The sequence below is a fragment of the Schistocerca serialis genome, chromosome 10 (genome assembly GCF_023864345.2).
Source record: "Schistocerca serialis cubense isolate TAMUIC-IGC-003099 chromosome 10, iqSchSeri2.2, whole genome shotgun sequence".
NCBI lineage: Eukaryota > Metazoa > Arthropoda > Insecta > Orthoptera > Acrididae > Schistocerca > Schistocerca serialis.
The window spans coordinates 37,029,113-37,047,927 of record NC_064647.1 but is presented as its reverse complement, the minus strand read 5'-3'; the positions used below and the strand labels follow the sequence as shown (position 1 = coordinate 37,047,927).

At 40.6% G+C, this 18,815-nt stretch overlaps 1 protein-coding gene across 5 annotated transcripts in view; it reads right to left on the bottom strand.

Moving 5' to 3' along the window:
* LOC126425236 (uncharacterized) overlaps positions 1-18,815 on the bottom strand; it is a 91,380-nt gene that overhangs the window by 33,020 nt on the left and 39,545 nt on the right. The gene's annotated exons all lie outside the window — the stretch shown is intronic.

Below are 18,815 nucleotides of genomic sequence, written 5' to 3'. Positions count from 1 at the left end.
TTCTTCTGGTCAAGTTGTGCCACAAACTTCTCTTCTCCCCAATCCTATTCAATACTTCCTCATTAGTTATGTGATCTACCCATCTAATCTTCAGCATTCTTCTGTAGCACCACATTTCGAAAGCTTCTATTCTCTTCTTGTCCAAACTATTTATCGTCCATGTTTCACTTCCATACATGGCTACACTCCATACAAATACTTTCAGAAATGACTTCCTGACACTTAAATCAATACCGGATGTTAACAAATTTCTCTTCTTCAGAAACGCTTTCCTTGCCATTGCCAGCCTACATTTTATATCCTCTCTACTTCGACCGTCATCAGTAATTTTGCTCCCCAAATAGCAAAACTCCTTTACTACTTTAAGTGCCTCATTTCCTAATCTAATTCCCTCAGCATCACCCGACTTAATTAGACTACATTCCATTATCCTTGTTTTGCTTTTGTTGATGTTCATCTTATATCCTCCTTTCAAGACACTGTCCATTCCATTCAACTGCTCTTCCAAGTCCTTTGCTGTCTCTGACAGAATTACAATGTCATCGGCGAACCTCAAAGTTTTTATTTCTTCTCCATGAATTTTAATACCTACTCCGAATTTTTCTTTTGTTTCCTTTACTGCTTGCTCAATATACAGATTGAACAACATCGGGGAGAGGCTACAACCCTGTCTTACGCCCTTCCCAACCACTGCTTCCCTTTCAGGCCCCTCGACTCTTATAACTGCCATCTGGTTTCTGTACAAATTGTAAATAGCCTTTCGCTCCCTGTATTTTACCCCTGCCACCTTTAGAATTTGAAAGAGAGTATTCCAGTCAACATTGTCAAAAGCTTTCTCTAAGTCTACAAATGCTAGAAACGTAGGTTTGCCTTTCCTTAATCTTTCTTCTAAGATAAGTCGTAAGGTGAGTATTGCCTCACGTGTTCCAGTGTTTCTACGGAATCCAAACTGATCTTCCCCGAGGTTGGCTTCTACTAGTTTTTCCATTCGTCTGTAAAGAATTCGTGTTAGTATTTTGCAGCTATGACTTATTAAGCTGATAGTTCGGTAATTTTCACATCTGTCAACACCTGCTTTCTTTGGGATTGGAATTATTATATTCTTCTTGAAGTCTGAGGGTATTTCACCTGTTTCATACATCTTGCTCACCAGGTGGTAGAGTTTTGTCAGGACTGGCTCTCCCACGGCCGTCAGTAGTTCCAATGGAATATTGTCTACTCCGGGGGCCTTGTTTCGACTCAGGTCTTTCAGTGCTCTGTCAAACTCTTCACGCAGTATCGTATCTCCCATTTCATCTTCATCTACATCCTCTTCCATTTCCATAATATTGTCCTCAAGTACATCGCCCTTGTATAGACCCTCTATATACTCCTTCCACCTTTCTGCTTTCCCTTCTTTGCTTAGAACTGGGTTTCCATCTGAGCTCTTGATATTCATACAAGTCGTTCTCTTATCTCCAATGGTCTCTTTAATTTTCCTGTAGGCGGTATCTATCTTACCCCCTAGTGAGATAGGCCTCTACATCCTTACATTTGTCCTCTAGCCATCCCTGCTTAGCCATTTTGCACTTCCTGTCGATCTCATTTTTGAGACGTTTGTATTCCTTTTTGCCTGTTTCACTTACTGCATTTTTATATTTTCTCTTTTCATCAATTAAATTCAGTATTTCTTCTGTTACCCAAGGATTTCTACTAGCCCTCGTCTTTTTACCTACTTGATCCTCTGCTGCCTTCACTACTTCATCCCTCAAAGCTACCCATTCTTCTTCTACTGTATTTATTTCCCCCATTCCTGTCAATTGCTCCCTTATGCTCTCCCTGAATCTCTGTACAACCTCTGGTTCTTTTAGTTTATCCAGGTCCCATCTCCTTAAATTCCCACCTTTTTGCAGTTTCTTCAGTTTTAATCTACAGGTCATAACCAATAGATTGTGGTCAGAGTCCACATCTGCCCCTGGAAATGTCTTACAATTTAAGACCTGGTTCCTAAATCTCTGTCTTACCATTATATAATCTATCTGATACCTTTTAGTATCTCCAGGGTTCTTCCATGTATACAACCTTCTTTCATGATTCTTAAACCAAGTGTTAGTTATGATTATGTTGTGCTCTGTGCAAAATTCTACCAGGCGGCTTCCTCTTTCATTTCTGTCCCCCAATCCATATTCACCTACTATGTTTCCTTCTCTCCCTTTTCCTACACTCGAATTCCAGTCACACATGACTATTAAATGTAGGCTGGCAATGGCAAGGAAAGCGTTTCTGAAGAAGAGAAATTTGTTAACATCCAGTATTGATTTAAGTGTCAGGAAGTCATTTCTGAAAGTATTCGTATGGAGTGTAGCCATGTATGGAAGTGAAACATGGACGATAAATAGTTTGGACAAGAAGAGAATAGAAGCTTTTGAAATGTGGTGCTACAGAAGAATGCTGATGATTAGATGGGTAGATCACATAACTAATGAGGAAGTATTGAATAGGATTGGGGAGAAGAGAAGTTTGTGGCACAACTTGACCAGAAGAAGGGATCGGTTGGTGGGACATGTTCTGAGGCATCAAGGGATCACCAATTTAGTATTGGAGGGCAGCGTGGAGGGTAAAAATCGTAAAGGGAGACCAAGAGATGAATACACTAAGCAGATTCAGAAGGATGTAGGTTGCAGTAGGTACTGGGAGATGAAAAAGCTTGCACAGGATAGAGTAGCATGGAGAGCTGCATCAAACCAGTCTCAGGACTGAAGACCACAACAACAACAACATGACTATTAAATTTTCGTCTCACTTCACAATCTGAATGATTTCTTTTATTTCATCATACATTTCTTCAATTTCTTCGTCATCTGCAGAGCTAGTTGGCATATAAACTTGCATTATTACTTGGGTGTTTTTTGTGACAGTCATGTCAATTAAATATCTAGGTGTTATGTTGCAAAGTGACACAAAATGGAACGAGCATGTAAGGTCAGTTGCAGAGAAGGCGAATTGTCAACTTTGGTTCATTGGGAGAGTTTTAGAGAAGTGTATCTCACCTTTAAAGGAGACTGCACCGAGAACAGTCGTGCGACCGATTCTCCAGTACTTCTCGAGTTTTTGTGACACTCACTAGATCAGGGTAATGGAAAACACTGAAGGAAATCAGAAGTATACTGTCAGATTTGTTACCACTCGGTTTGATCGACACACGACTATTACAGAAATTTTACGGGTAGTCAAATGGAAATCTCTCGACAGAAGAATGCATTCCTTCCTCAGAACACTATCGTGAAAATTTAGGGAACTGGCATTTGCGACAGACTACAGGACAATCCAACTACCACCACCACCACACATCTCGTGTAAGGACTGTGAAGACAGGATAAGAGAAATCAGGACTCACAGGAAACGTACAGATAGCAGCTTTTCCCCTCACTCTATTTGCGAGTGGAACAGGAAAGGGAATGACTAGTAGTAATACCAGGTACCCTTTGACATGCACTGTATGGTGGCTTGTGGAGTATGTACAGACATGTAGACCTCTTATCACAGTACAGCCACAATTCCATCCTACTACAGGTACGGTCACATGTTAGAGCAGTCATATTACACTCCAGCTGAGCTGCAGTAACTTTGCAGTAGCCTACACAGCGGTGACTATCAGCTATCAGTCTACTCTCGTGAAAGGTCACAGCAGCTTCAAGCTCGGCCTCCGAGTTCTCGAGCACACTATACATTGCGACATAACACACAGACAGCTTCGACAGCTGCTCCAGTATCTGAAACATTCAACTGCTCCTTCAGAGCAGCAGTGCTTCAGAACTATCTGGGAGGGAATTGTCCCTCGGGCACACCTGCTGTTCTCGCTACACAGCTCTGCACCCCTTACTCTTCTACTCGCTCTCCTGTCATTAACTACACCATTCCTCCCCTGTCTGGAGCTCCCCCCTCACCCACATTTCTTTCTACTCCCCACTTTCCACCCTCCTCCCACCCCTCCCAAAGGAACCAAGTGCACAGTGGTTCTGACACTGGACAGCTTTCATTTCCCCTGATGGCCAATCCTATCGTGCAGATTAACCCTTTCAGAGCTGATTTTTTTTTTTTCTGGAGGAAAGAAAATTTTTCTTATGTGGCAATGCTCTTACATGACTTTTTAATGATTTTAGATCCAAGATTTATACAAAAATATGTACCTATTTTCAAAACACACTTTGTTCACTTGACTTCATTTTATGGACTAAAATACCTAATTACAAAAATTCTATATTTAACATATAGTAAAATGATCATCAATAATTACCATGCAAAACAGCACTAAAAATATTGAATTATACAGTGGAATATAGCGAACCAGCCACATCTGTGATCCTGGTGGTCATGAGCTGATGCACACTGTTACATTCACTTGCTGATAGTTCTTTACAGATCCCCAACAGTTGGCAGCACTTGGGCGCAATGAAAAGGCTGAACATTTACAAATGTGTACCTCCAGTTTCTACTGGGAAAAAACACCTCTTTTGTAGCTAAGGGAGTAAAAGTTAATGCACCCAGTTGTAGCCAGAGGGTCTGGAAGGGTTAAAACACAAAACCTCTTGCATTGAGTCTTGCAAGTGACTGGGATCTCAATATGTTTAGTATTCAACTTTAACTCCCTTAAAAATACAAGTGTGCGTAAACTAACAAAAGGGTACTGACTTATTTTATAGGCGGGATCTCTTGATATTTACCTTCGTTCATGCGCATGGTGTTATGTTTCCTGCATGACTCTTAGTAGAGTACAAGTATCAGACACTAGATGATACAGGCATGCTGCAGGTGTGCACATGTGCTTGTGCTTGTGCTTGTGCTTGTGCTTGCGCGTGGGGGGGGGGGGGGGGGAGTTATTTTTGCAGTTGCACATTTTATTTCAGTTCTTGTAACCTAAATTTCATTAATTTGATGAGACAGTTTGACTGATGATGATACTGCTCACAAGTTATCTTGTGATCTTGAGGTTAGTGATGTAGGTTTTTTGGAAGTTAGGCAGATGATGGAGCCCCTTAGGGAAATAGCGGAAAGGTCGGGGAAGAAGGCCAGTGTTCACTCTGTCTGCTTGCCGGGGGGTCTCATCCGAGATGTGGAGGAGGCCCTGCCGGCGGTGATAGAGAGCACTGGGTGCACCCGACTGCAAATTGTTGCTCATGTCGGCACCAATGACTCCTGCCGTCTGAGTTCAGAGGTCATCCTCAGTTCGTACAGGCGGTTGGCGGAGTTGGTGAAGGCGGAAAGCCTCGCTCGCGGGGTGGAATCTGAACTACCTATTTGTAGTATAGTTCCCGGAACCGATCGCGGTCCTCTGGTTTGGAGCCGAGTGGAAGGCTTAAACCAGAAGCTCAGACGATTCTGCGGAGATCTGGGGTGCAAATTTCTCGACCTCCGCTATCGGGTGGAGAAATGTAGGGTCCCCCTGAAAAGGTCAGGTGTGCACTACACGCAGGAAGCGGCTACAAGGGTAGCGGAGTACGTGTGGAGTGCACATGTGGGTTTTTTAAGTTAGAGAATTCCCTCCCTAGGCCCCACAAGACGCCTCCTGAGACACAACAAGGTAGTAGTAGGCAAAACGCAGTAGGGAATAACAGTATTAATGTTGTAAAAGTAAACTGCAGGAGCATCTATAAATAGGTCCCAGAACTGCTCTCACTAATAGACGGTCACAATGCCCACATAGTACTAGGGACAGAAAGTTGGCTGAAACCATATGTAAACAGTAATGAAATTCTAAACTCATACTGGAATGTATACCGCAGAGACAAGCTGGACAGTGAAGGGGGAGGTGTGTTTATAGCGATAAGAAGTGCAATAGTATCGAAGGAAATTGACAGAGATCCAAAATGTGAAATAATTTGGGTGAAGGTCACGGTTAAAGCAGGCTCAAACATGGTAATTTGATGTCTCTATAGGCCCCCTGGCTCAGCAACTGTTGTGACAGAGCACCTGAAGGAAAATTTGGAAAGTATTTCGAGTAGATTTCCCCACGTTATAGTTCTGGGTGGAGATTTTGATTTGCCGGATATAGACTGGGAGACTCAAATGTTTGTAACGGGTGGCAGGGACAAAGAATCCAGTGAAATTTTTATAAGTGCATTATCTGAAAACTACCTTGAGCAGTTAAACAGAGAACCGACTCATGGCGATAACATATTAGACCTTCTGGTGACAAACAGACCCGAACTATTTGAAACAGTTAACGCAGAACATGGAATCAGCGATCATAAATCGGTTACTGCATCGATGATTTCAGTCGTAAATAGAAATATTAAAAAAGGTAGGAAGACTTTTCTGTTTAGCAAAAGTGACAAAAAGCAGATTTCAGAGTACTTGACGGCTCAACACAAAAGTTTTGTCTCAAGTACAGATAGTGTTGAGGATCAGTGGATAAAGTTCAAAACCATCGTACAATATGCATTAGATGAGTATGTGCCAAGCAAGATCGTAAGAGATGGAAAAGAGCCACCGTGATACAACAACCGAGTTATAAAACTGCTGCAGAAGCAATGGGAACTTCACAGCAAATGTAAATATAGCCAAAGCCTTGCAGACAAACAAAAATTACGCGAAGCAAAATGTAGTGTGAGGAGGGCTATGCGAGAGACGTTCAATGAATTTGAAAGTAAAGGTCTATGTACTGACTTGGCAGAAAATCCTAAGAAATTTTGGTCTTATGTCAAAGCGGTAGGTGGATCAAAACAAAATGTCCAGATACTCAGTGACCAAAATGGTACTGAAACAGAGGATGAGAGATTAAAGGCCGAAATACTAAATGTCTTTTTCCAAAGCTGTTTCACAGAGGAAGACTGTACTGCAGTTCCTTCTCTAAACTGACAAAATGGTAGATATCGAAATAGACGACAGAGGGATAGAGAAACAATTAAAATTGCTCAAAAGAGGAAAGGCCGCTGGACCTGATGGGATACCAGTTCGGTTTTACACAGAGTACGCGAAGGAACTTGCCCCCCTTCTTGCAGTGGTGTACCATAGGTCTCTAGAAGAGCGTAGCGTTCCAAAGGATTGGAAAAGGGCACAGGTCATCCCTGTCTTCAAGAAGGGACGTCGAACAGATGTGCAGAACTATAGACCTATATCTCTAACGTCGATCGGTTGTAGAATTTTGGAACATGTATTATGTTCGAGTATAATGACTTTTCTGGAGACTAAAAATCTACTCTGTAGGAATCAGCACGGGTTTCGAAAAAGACGATTGTGTAAAACCCAGCTCGTGCTATTCGTCCACAAGACTCAGAGGGCCATAGACACGGGTTCCCAGGTAGATGCCGTGTTTCTTGACTTCCACAAGGCGTTCGATACAGTTCCCTCAGTCGTTTAATGAACAAAGTAAGAGCATATGGACTATCAGACCAATTGTGTGATTGGATTGAAGAGTGCCTAGATAACAGAACACAGCATGTCATTCTCAATGGAGAGAAGTCTTCCGAAGTAAGAGTGATTTCAGGTGTGCCACAGGGGAGTCTCGTAGGACTGTTGCTATTCACAATATACATAAATGATGCTGTGAATAACATCGGAAGTTCACTGAGGCTTTTTGCGGATGATGCTGTAGTATATCGTGAAGTTGTAACAATGGAAAATTATACTGAAATGCAGGAGGATCTGCAGCAAATTGATGCATGGCGCAGGGAGTGGCAATTGAATCTCAATGTAGACAAGTGTAATGGCTGCAAATACATAGAAAGAAAGATCCCTTATCATTTAACTACAATACAGCAGGTCAGCAACTGGAAGCAGTTAATTCCATAAATTATCTGGGAGTACGCATTAGGAGTGATTTAAAATGGAATTATCATATAAAGTTGAACGGCAATTGGCAGTAAAGCAGATGCCAGACTGAGATTCATTCGAAGAATCCTAAGAAAATGCAATCCGAAAACAAAGGAAGTAGGTTACAGTACACTTGTTCGCCCATTGCTTGAATACCGCTCACCAGTGTGGGATCCGTACCAGATAGGGTTGACAGAAAAGAGAGAGACAGAGAGAGAGAGAGAGAGAGAGAGAGAGAGAGAGAGAGAGAGAGAAGATCCAATGGAGAGCAGCGCGCTTCGTTACAGGATCATTCAGTAATCGCGAAAGCGTTACGGAGATGATAGATAAACTCCAGTGGAAGACTCTGCAGGAGGGACGCTCAGTAGCTCGGTACGGGCTTTTGTTGAAGTTTCGAGAACATACCTTCACTGAGGAGTCAAGCAGTATATTGCTCCCTCCTAGGTATATCTCGCGAAGAGACCATGAGGATAAAATCAGAGAGATTACAGCCCACACAGAGGCATACCGACAATACGAGACTGGAATAGAAGGGAGAACCGATAGACATACTTCAGGTACCCTCCGCCACACGCTGTCAGGTGGCTTGCGCAGTATGGATGTAGATGTAGATGTAGATGTAGAAGTTGATATTGTAGACAACTCTGTTGAAGATGTGAACTATATTAAAGAATAAATTTCAGACAGTTCCATAACAAATGTACAGTACCAAATTCTCGATATTCTTGTTTATATTTACGTCAACATTGTTTTCAGTATGGAGTTTCATTGTGCTTTTATTTTCAAATATGACTTTTTGCAGTAGACTAACGAGAGGAGTGTGCTCATCGAGACACTGTGGGAATGAACTGTGGCAATATTCCTCCAGATACTGCCCTCGCTGAGTGCAAACTGCGGAAAGAATTTTGCACCTTACAAACTCTGAAGAAAACTGGAAAACAACTGATTGTAAGCCAGATACTGCTGTATTTTCTAGATAATCACATTCTGAAAAATCAACTTCAGTATCCCTCAAAATCATATTTTCTAAACAGTAAACTGAGTGCCGAGTCGCAAAATGTGCATTACCGTGCTTTGAGATAAATTGTACATAGCCTTAAATTGTAACAAAAAAGATCCCAAAGTATAATTACAGTACATAAAACAAGCTGTACGTTTCATTGTTAAATATTTTTGCATAAAATAATCATGGATTCTGAAAAACTCTATTAAAGCACCATACATATCCACACAAGAACAACACAGTGCACACCAGTTTAATTTAGGAAGTCTACATTTCCCATAAACGTAAAGCTTTAGTACTAAGATTTAAAACCTTCTAAGAGTTACAATTGCCTAAAATATGAGAAAAATCACCATTTTTTAGCATAGGTTTGAATGCTACAGGCCAGGACTCAAAATGTTAATGAAGTTCTTTTCCATATATAATAGGATTGGAGGAGGGGGGGGGGGGGTGCAGTTAATCCTCTTACTAATGTTGTCATGTCTGATGACAGGAGAAAACCATCACACCATTTAAAAATTTAGTGGTGATTATAGGACGTAACACACTGCGACACGCGATGTAGCTGGAAACATTGTAACATCGACCCACATTGTGTATGCAAGTAATGAATCACAATGATTATCAGTCACAACTGAACTGGTAGACGGTAGTCCACTGTCATAGCTAATAAAACTATCATCAAAAATAGTTGTGAGAACACAGCCACTGGAACACAGAGAGAAGGAGAACAAATAATCTCTGTTGTTTCTGGCATGCTGTGACAACTGTACAAGTAGCAGTGCTCCAGCTCTCTCTTTCTGACATAAATACAATAGGCTGTCACATCACTATTGTCAGTACCACAGTTGGCCTACTAGGGTAATAACGACAGAGTAATACAAATTGCCGTATTTTGATTATTTTCACTGATTTTCATTTGCAGTTTAGCTAACGATACCCTTATACAGGATTTCCAGTGAAGGAGTACCCGATTTCAAAATTAAGTCCTTGAAAACTAAGAATGATAGACAATTGCAAGAAACAGTACACTTATTATGAAAGCTGTAAGAATTTTATGCAGAAGTTTCGAAATAGTTCGAAAATCTGCTAACAGATGGCACTGTAATCACAATATGTAGTGCCTATAAATAATGCACCACAGCTCAGAGCTATCATTTCCACTGTCAAAACGCAAAACGAGATTAGTGCACCAAAGGTAGAGGTCGAAATCATGCATTCCATTCGACAACGTGTTTTCTGGTACTGCAATACGACACGTTAGAATACAGTACTGCACCGACAAGGCGCAGTTTTCAAACACGATTTAATGTTCCAAATGAGCCCAATACTAAGACCGTTTGCAAGCTCTTCATCAAATTTGAACAGACAGACAGTGTAGCTGATGATCTGGTGTTGAATATTCAACCTAGGGAAACTGTAGTTGCTCCTGAAAACGTCACCACAGTTTCTGGGATTATTCAGCAAAATCCAAGGAAATCTGTCCAAAGAATTGCAGCAGAGGCTGCATCTGGTTTACAGGTGACGCACGCTTCAACCTGAGTGGAGTCATGAACAGACAAAACTGACTATTTTGGGGTTCCAAAAACCCCCATTTGTGTGAAGCAAAACAACTGTATTCTCCCAAAGTTACTGTTTTGGGTTACAGTGTGCAGAGAGGCATTATTTGCCCTTTTCTCATGCGAGAAACAATCATCAGTGAACAGTACATTACAGTTCTGGAACAGTTTACAGAAATAGTCCTAAAGCTTTTGGCTCATTGACAATTATTGAAAATTTAAATTTATTTTCAAAAATCATTAGTAACTAGTGCATAGTTTAACTTAAATTTTGCATATATATGAAATAACAATTTATTAACCCTGACTAAGAATTAAGTAAAAGAAAAACATGGGCTTGATTCAATCTGGTAGTGAATTTTAATTTATCAGATGGAACAAAAATTCAATTTACGCAGTATTTTTAAATGATGAGCGGAGCATTACATTTAGGGTTGTAATACAATTTAATACCAAAATAGAGATTTTGTGACATTTTTTCCACACAACCATATCAGTACAAAGTCTGTCAATCTACACATGTTCATCATTTTGATCTTCATCATTTTTTATTGTATCACCTGATCTAGTAGCAATCTCAGCTGGAAGATTCTTCAAGGAGTGATGTTGACTTGGAGGCCAAGAGATCCATCATGTCCTTATTAGCTGCAGAGATCTTTAGTTGAATTCCATATAGCAGCTCCTGAATGAAAGGTGATAACAATAATAATGATCATCCACTCTTGTTTTGCTTGAGGTTTAAATCCAAGACAGAAATATCTTCACTCATAGTTTCCTTGAAAAATATTCTGAATGGGAGAATTTTTCACCAACTTTTACCATCTTATGTCCAGGCAGTTGATGGGTTGACTGTCAGGCGGTTTTTTCCTGTTGGTGATTACTTCCTCTGAAGCCATTGTGGATAAGAAATCATCTCTCTTCATATTAATAACCTTTGAAATATGCAATCTTCCACTTTTAGGATTTCATAGTTTGGATCCTGTCTTCCAGTGTGTAGATACGTTGGACCTTATTGCTTGCAAATTCAATTATTCCAAATTCAGAATCATTTGGGAGAAACAAATGACCAGATACCAGGAACTTATTATCTATTACACTTGCTGAAAAATCTGGGCCATACACTACACATAGTAGGTGAATATGGACTGGGGGACAGAAATGAAAGAGGAAGCCGCCTGGTAGAATTTTGCACAGAGCACAACATAATCATAACTAACACTTGGTTTAAGAATCACGAAAGAAGGTTGTATACATGGAAGAACCCTGGAGATACTAAAAGGTATCAGATAGATTATATAATGGTAAGACAGAGATTTAGGAACCAGGTTTTAAATTGTAAGACATTTCCAGGGGCAGATGTGGACTCTGACCACAATCTATTGGTTATGACCTGTAGATTAAAACTGAAGAAACTGCAAAAAGGTGGGAATTTAAGGAGATGGGACCTGGATAAACTAAAAGAACCAGAGGTTGTACAGAGATTCAGGGAGAGCATAAGGGAGCAATTGACAGGAATGGGGGAAATAAATACAGTAGAAGAAGAATGGGTAGCTTTGAGGGATGAAGTAGTGAAGGCAGCAGAGGATCAAGTAGGTAAAAAGACGAGGGCTAGTAGAAATCCTTGGGTAACAGAAGAAATACTGAATTTAATTGATGAAAGGAGAAAATATAAAAATGCAGTAACTGAAACAGGCAAAAAGGAATACAAACGTCTCAAAAATGAGATCGACAGGAAGTGCAAAATGGCTAAGCAGGGATGGCTAGAGGACAAATGTAAGGATGTAGAGGCATATCTCACTAGGGGTAAGATAGATACCGCCTACAGGAAAATTAAAGAGACCTTTGGAGATAAGAGAACGACTTGTATGAATATCAAGAGCTCAGATGGAAACCCAGTTCTAAGCAAAGAAGGGAAAGCAGAAAGGTGGAAGGAGTATATAGAGGATCTATACAAGGGCGATGTACTTGAGGACAATATTATGGAAATGGAAGAGGATGTAGATGAAGATGAAATGGGAGATATGATACTGCGTGAAGAGTTTGACAGAGCACTGAAAGACCTGAGTCGAAGCAAGGCCCCCGGAGTAGACAACATTCCATTGGAACTACTGACGGCCGTGGGAGAGCCAGTCCTGACAAAACTCTACCATCTGGTGAGCAAGATGTATGAAACAGGCGAAATACCCTCAGACATTAAGAAGAATATAATAATTCCAATCCCAAAGAAAGCAGGTGTTGACAGATGTGAAAATTACCGAACTATCAGCTTAATAAGTCACAGCTGCAAAATACTAACACGAATTCTTTACAGACGAATGGAAAAAGTAGTAGAAGCCAACCTCGGGGAAGATCAGTTTGGATTCCGTAGAAACACTGGAACACGTGAGGCAATACTGATCTTACGACTTATCTTAGAAGAAAGATTAAGGAAAGGCAAACCTACGTTTCTAGCATTTGTAGACTTAGAGAAAGCTTTTGACAATGTTGACTGGAATACTCTCTTTCAAATTCTAAAGGTGGCAGGGGTAAAATACAGGGAGCGAAAGGCTATTTACAATTTGTACAGAAACCAGATGGCAGTTATAAGAGTCGAGGGACATGAAAGGGAAGCAGTGGTCGGGAAGGGAGTAAGACAGGGTTGTAGCCTCTCCCCGATGTTGTTCAATCTGTATATTGAGCAAGCAGTAAAGGAAACAAAAGAAAAATTCGGAGTAGGTATTAAAATTCATGGAGAAGAAATAAAAACTTTGAGGTTCGCCGATGACATTGTAATTCTGTCAGAGACAGCAAAGGACTTGGAAGAGCAGTTGAATGGAATGGACAGTGTCTTGAAAGGAGGATATAAGATGAACATCAACAAAAGCAAAACAAGGATAATGGAATGTAGTCTAATTAAGTCGGGTGATGCTGAGGGAATTAGATTAGGAAATGAGGCACTTAAAGTAGTAAAGGAGTTTTGCTATTTGGGGAGCAAAATTACTGATGACGGTCGAAGTAGAGAGGATATAAAATGTAGGCTGGCAATGGCAAGGAAAGCGTTTCTGAAGAAGAGAAATTTGTTAACATCCAGTATTGATTTAAGTGTCAGGAAGTCATTTCTGAAAGTATTCGTATGGAGTGTAGCCATGTATGGAAGTGAAACATGGACGATAAATAGTTTGGACAAGAAGAGAATAGAAGCTTTCGAAATGTGGTGCTATAGAAGAATGCTGAAGATTAGATGGGTAGATCACATAACTAATGAGGAAGTATTGAATAGCATTGGGGAGAAGAGAAGTTTGTGGCACAACTTGACCAGAAGAAGGGATCGATTGGTAGGACATGTTCTGAGGCATCAAGGGATCACCAATTTAGTATTGGAGGGCAGCGTGGAGGGTAAAAATCGTAGAGGGAGACCAAGAGATGAATACACTAAGCAGATTCAGAAGGATGTAGGTTGCAGTAGGTACTGGGAGATGAAAAAGCTTGCACAGGATAGAGTAGCATGGAGAGCTGCATCAAACCAGTCTCAGGACTGAAGACCACAACAACAACACACTAGCTTCAAATGAATGAATAACATTTTTATATTTCTGTTCTGCCCACAACACCTATCAGAATATAAGATGAAAATAATCTGTTTTAAAAATGTAATACAATTGGAAAGATAAAAAATCTATTCACCAAGCGGTGGAAGGAGCAACACATAAAAAAGTTAAGGAAATGTGCATGCTTTTGAAGCCAGTGGCTCCTTCACCTACTGGAAGAAAAGAGAAGGAAAGACTGCACCATATGAGAACACTTGACCTTAAATGTGGAAGATCATATGGTGTTGAGTTCATCTGTGGTATTACAACAGTTTTCCTGGTGTCGATCAGCTGAGTATTAATTGTAAACAGGGAACATGAGTAAAACTTTCACACCTTTAATGTTGTAAATAATGACAGTATTTGGAATGAGTGTCATCGTTGGGATAAATCTATTTGCCAATAATGACAAATATGTCTGTTGTTTCAGAAAGTATATTTGTTTAGAAAAGTCAGCTTGTACAATGGGCAGAGATAATGGACTATCACAATTATTACCTGTGACAATGCTGTACATAAATTATCAACTTAACAAGTACTTTAAACAGAATAAAATGGTATTTGTAATAAGATAATATGAAAATGGAGTCTCTTATTCGCAATTAATAAATTAGCTTCATAAAATATAGGTATGAAGCTAGACATCCATGATGACCTTTTGCCTATGATAGTTAAAAGTCTCTTTCATGTTAAAATTTTCCACAAATTGGAAGTTTTAGCACAAAATTGGTATGCTGTGTCAAAAGCTGGTTAACAAATCTTTCTACTGTACCTCACTCAGCCCTGTAAGATTAGTATGTGTCAAGAAAAAGGGACGTTGACTTGAGAAATAGTACATATGACTCTCCCCTCACCCTTTACTGTGTAGTGCCTCGAGAATTTCATTTAAGTTCTAGAGACACTCAGCTTTCCACCATTTCGAACACCCGATATCTGAAGTACGAGGGTGAGAGAGTGGAGATGTGTCTACCTTGCCACCGGTTTCTGTGTGTGCAGGATGGATGTGTATCAGGAGAACGGAGAGAAGACCCCAACTTTTCGACTAAGAAGATTGGGTGTGGAGAGTAAGCAGTTTTCACACATGTACACTGTGCCGATGCCAATGCAGTAACCAGCCACCAATGCCAACCGCACTAGCTGCTGCTCACTGGTGCCGACTCTGCATACGCTCGCCGATGACGACACTGAAACCAATATTCGACGCCGTTGGAGCTACTGCTGTCAACCGCTGCTGATTACACATCTTCTCTAAGAACATGAATTGATTGTCATTCTCCTGTCTTTATATGCTTGTAAATATATATGAGAGCTGGGGCAATAAGTATAAAAAAGGGGTAAGTTAATTGGAGTTACCTGTGCTAGTCATTTGAGAAAAGGCATAGTATCTACTGGGAGTTGGTAAATACAGGTAGACATAGCATCTACTATGTGTAGGCATGATACCTGTTTATATAGTAGGAGTGAGGAGTGAGGAGTGAAAGAGGACTCCAGGGTCTTAGATGGAGTTTCGGAAAGTGGAGTTGACGTGTAAAGTAGATTTTTAATTTTACCAGAGAATGTTTAAGAGTAGGATACATAAAGATGTGTGCTAGGGCAATGAACCAGGAGGGCTATTCAAGAAGGATACGGAGGGCACACTCGACATTTATTGGATGAGAAAAAGGGGGGATAGGTGGACCTATCAAAGGCTGACCTATACTACGCGGACAGGGGCACCAAGAAGGGGACTGACCTACACTGTAGAAGGATAGGAATAAGAAAGGGGTGTACCTACCAAAATGGAAGGAGAAAGGGTACTCATAGGATCAACCTGTGTAAGATATAGGTACTGTTCCTAAAGGGGAAAAGGACAGTATCATGACGGAAGTCACACGTTTAAAGGGATGAGTCTGGTAGGTTTGAATTCTATGCAGCACTAGCACTTTTACGTTTTGGATTCACAACAGTCAGAAGAAGGGAACACTTTTATTTTACCCAGAGTTCCTCCAGTACTTAAGTACTAAGGAAAAGTAGTACAGGAAATAAGAACAAAGCAGTAGAGTATTGATGAGCTATGTACACCTGGAATTTATGAGTAGAAAAAGGCAGAAAACAAAAATTTGGTATGCACGAATTGTCAGAGAATTGAAATGAGCTAACTCCAACAGGGATTGAAAGACACGTCTTTAAAAAGAGGAATAAGTAATGAGAACAGGCATATTCACTGTTATTGTTGAAAGATGAAGTGTCGTCCTATGTGACCTTACTGTACATGATAATTATGTATAAAATATCGCGTGTTAGAGCTAAGGGGAGGGATATGTAGTGCCTCGAGAATTTCGGTGTAAGTTCTAGAGACATTCAGCTTTCCACCGTCTCTAACACCCGATATTTTAAGTACGAGGGTGAAAGAGTGGAGATGTGTCTACCACTCCACCAGTTTCTGTGTGTGCAGGATGGACATGTATCGGAAGAATACTGAGTGACAGTCGATAGTGCGGACAAGTGTTTGCCACTTGCGCCATAGAAGCTGTATGTCCAGTACAAGGAGCAAGACCACTTTATTCCTTGATGGTGTAAAGACTTTATTTGTTGTGAACAAATGAATAATGTATTGAACTAAAGACACTTACATTTGATTTTCTGGTGTTGGACATGCTAGAAGTAAGAACTGGTTTTATGGTGGTTATTAAACCAAACATATTGTAATTGTATCTGTTAGTATCTAATGGTCCACGATGGGGTTGACTTGTGGGAGTTGAACGATTATGTGAAACTTGTGAAGTTGTGTTATTGTAGAGATGAAAATGTAATGGAGTTGAACAAAAAGTATCCTGAGAGTACAGAATCATTTAAAGAGTAGAAAAGAAGTCTATTTTGAAATTCCTTTAACCAGCTATAGTCTTCGGGGAAGAAGAGTTTGTGAAGATTGACGCATTCGTCTGACCCGAGAAGAAGATCGGCTGCACACAATATGTGAGAGTCTTGCATCCCAGTACCACACTGTCTCGTGTCAACAGAAACCGTTAGAACTGGATGTAATTATGCCACCAAGCCTAGTCCAAAAGCAGATTTCCCAGACTACTGCATCCAATTCTGGTGCTACTGATACCGAGAAAAACTGACATAGGAGTACAACTCTTGTCATTCAATACTATCCTGGTCTTGAATGTATTAATCAGCTACTCTGACAAGGCTACGACTTCCTAAAATCGTGCACTGAAATGAGGTCCATTCTGTCTGACATTTTGCCCGTGCCCCTAGAATAGCTTTACATTCCCCTCAAAAAAATCTCCAAATCTCTGCAATATCCTGGTCAAGTCCAATGCTCCTTCTGCACCTACTTGCCTAGCCTTCGGCTCCTACACGTCACCATTCTCGCTGTAGGCCTTGCCCTTCACACCCTCTTACTACCACCTTATACCACGCCTGTAATTGTAACTACCAGGACAGCCACCCGTAAAATGACACATCTTGTATACTAGCTGTTATGTAAAAATTGTTCGGCCTTCTACGTCGGTATGACTACCACCGAGTTATCAGTCAGGATGAATGGGCATAGGCAGATGGCGTATAATGGTAACACACACTACCCTGTTGCAGAGCATGCTCTACAATGTGACAGTCATGACATCAGTACCTGTTTCACCACATGTGTCCTCTGGATCCTTTCCCCTGAAACCAGTCTCTCAGAATCCCACACATGGGAACTGGCCTTAAAACGTGTCCTTGGTTCTTGCTACCTATCTTGCCTTAATTTACATCAATTGCTTTGTACTGAGCAGTTCTTCATTCCCTTTTACTTTTCTATATCCTTTATTTTCTGACGTGTATTTTCCCCCTCCCCACCCCCCTCTTCCCCATATAATGTACTTAGTTTACCGCTCTTATTAACTCTTGCACGACATTTGGTCTTGCTTATTATCCTATCTTCCAACTTTCAGCTCTCAGTATTTCAAGTCTTGTCCGGTGCAGTCCTCAGCAATCAGTCTTTCCTTTCTCATCCCATTTGGTAGGTCTCCCTTGCCCTGGTGTTTTGACTGACTTTTCCAAACTCTCCCCATTTCCTAAACCTCACCAGTCCTTTTCCTTCATCCCTCTTCTTCCCCCTTCAACCCTTCTGCTAGAAGAAGGAACCATTGACTCCAAAAGCTTCCACATTTCCTTAACTTTTGCATGATATAAAATGATATGTTTGTGGTTAGTGTCATTATTTTTTAAGTGCTTCTTGACAGAACTGGCAATATCTTGAGATCCCGTTCCACAATGCGGCTCGTCCCATACAAATGTAAATCCTTCATCAGCACTGAAGCAATGGACTCCCAAATTGTACATGCAGACATTTCTTTTGTAGTAAGCAAGAGAAGTTGTAAACTTCAGAAAAGGCAAGGCCTTTTTGTAGCTCCAATGTGCAAGCGTAAACTATTTGAGGTGTTTTTCTTGTCAGTGAGGAGTGTTGTCCTAGCCTGCTCACCTCACCTCACCAAATGTGAAGTTCCTTCTGTGTAACAAGGGCTATTTTCCCAGCCTCATCCGCTACACTGATTTTCATTTTTAAAGAATCATATAGTCGATAAGTATCTTCATTAGGAGGCTTAAAGTGCAAATTAAACTTGTTGATGAAAATCTTTTAATACATTTTCTCTTTTACTTGTTCTACTGCCTACGATTCAGATTTTTTCAAACTAAGGAGGTACATTTTGTGAATTGAAGGTTCAGCACGCAAATACTTTGTCGCGATTATCTGTTCTGGGATAGTCACTGCTGTAGGCTGGAAAAGATTTTACACATGCAATTACACTGCTACAACCTATCATATAGTCTGGGATGTTTTTCAAGGTTATGTGTGATGAAAGAACTTTCTCTTTCGATATAGGAAAGTCCCCTTGTCAGCAGAAAAACACAACATTCTTTTAT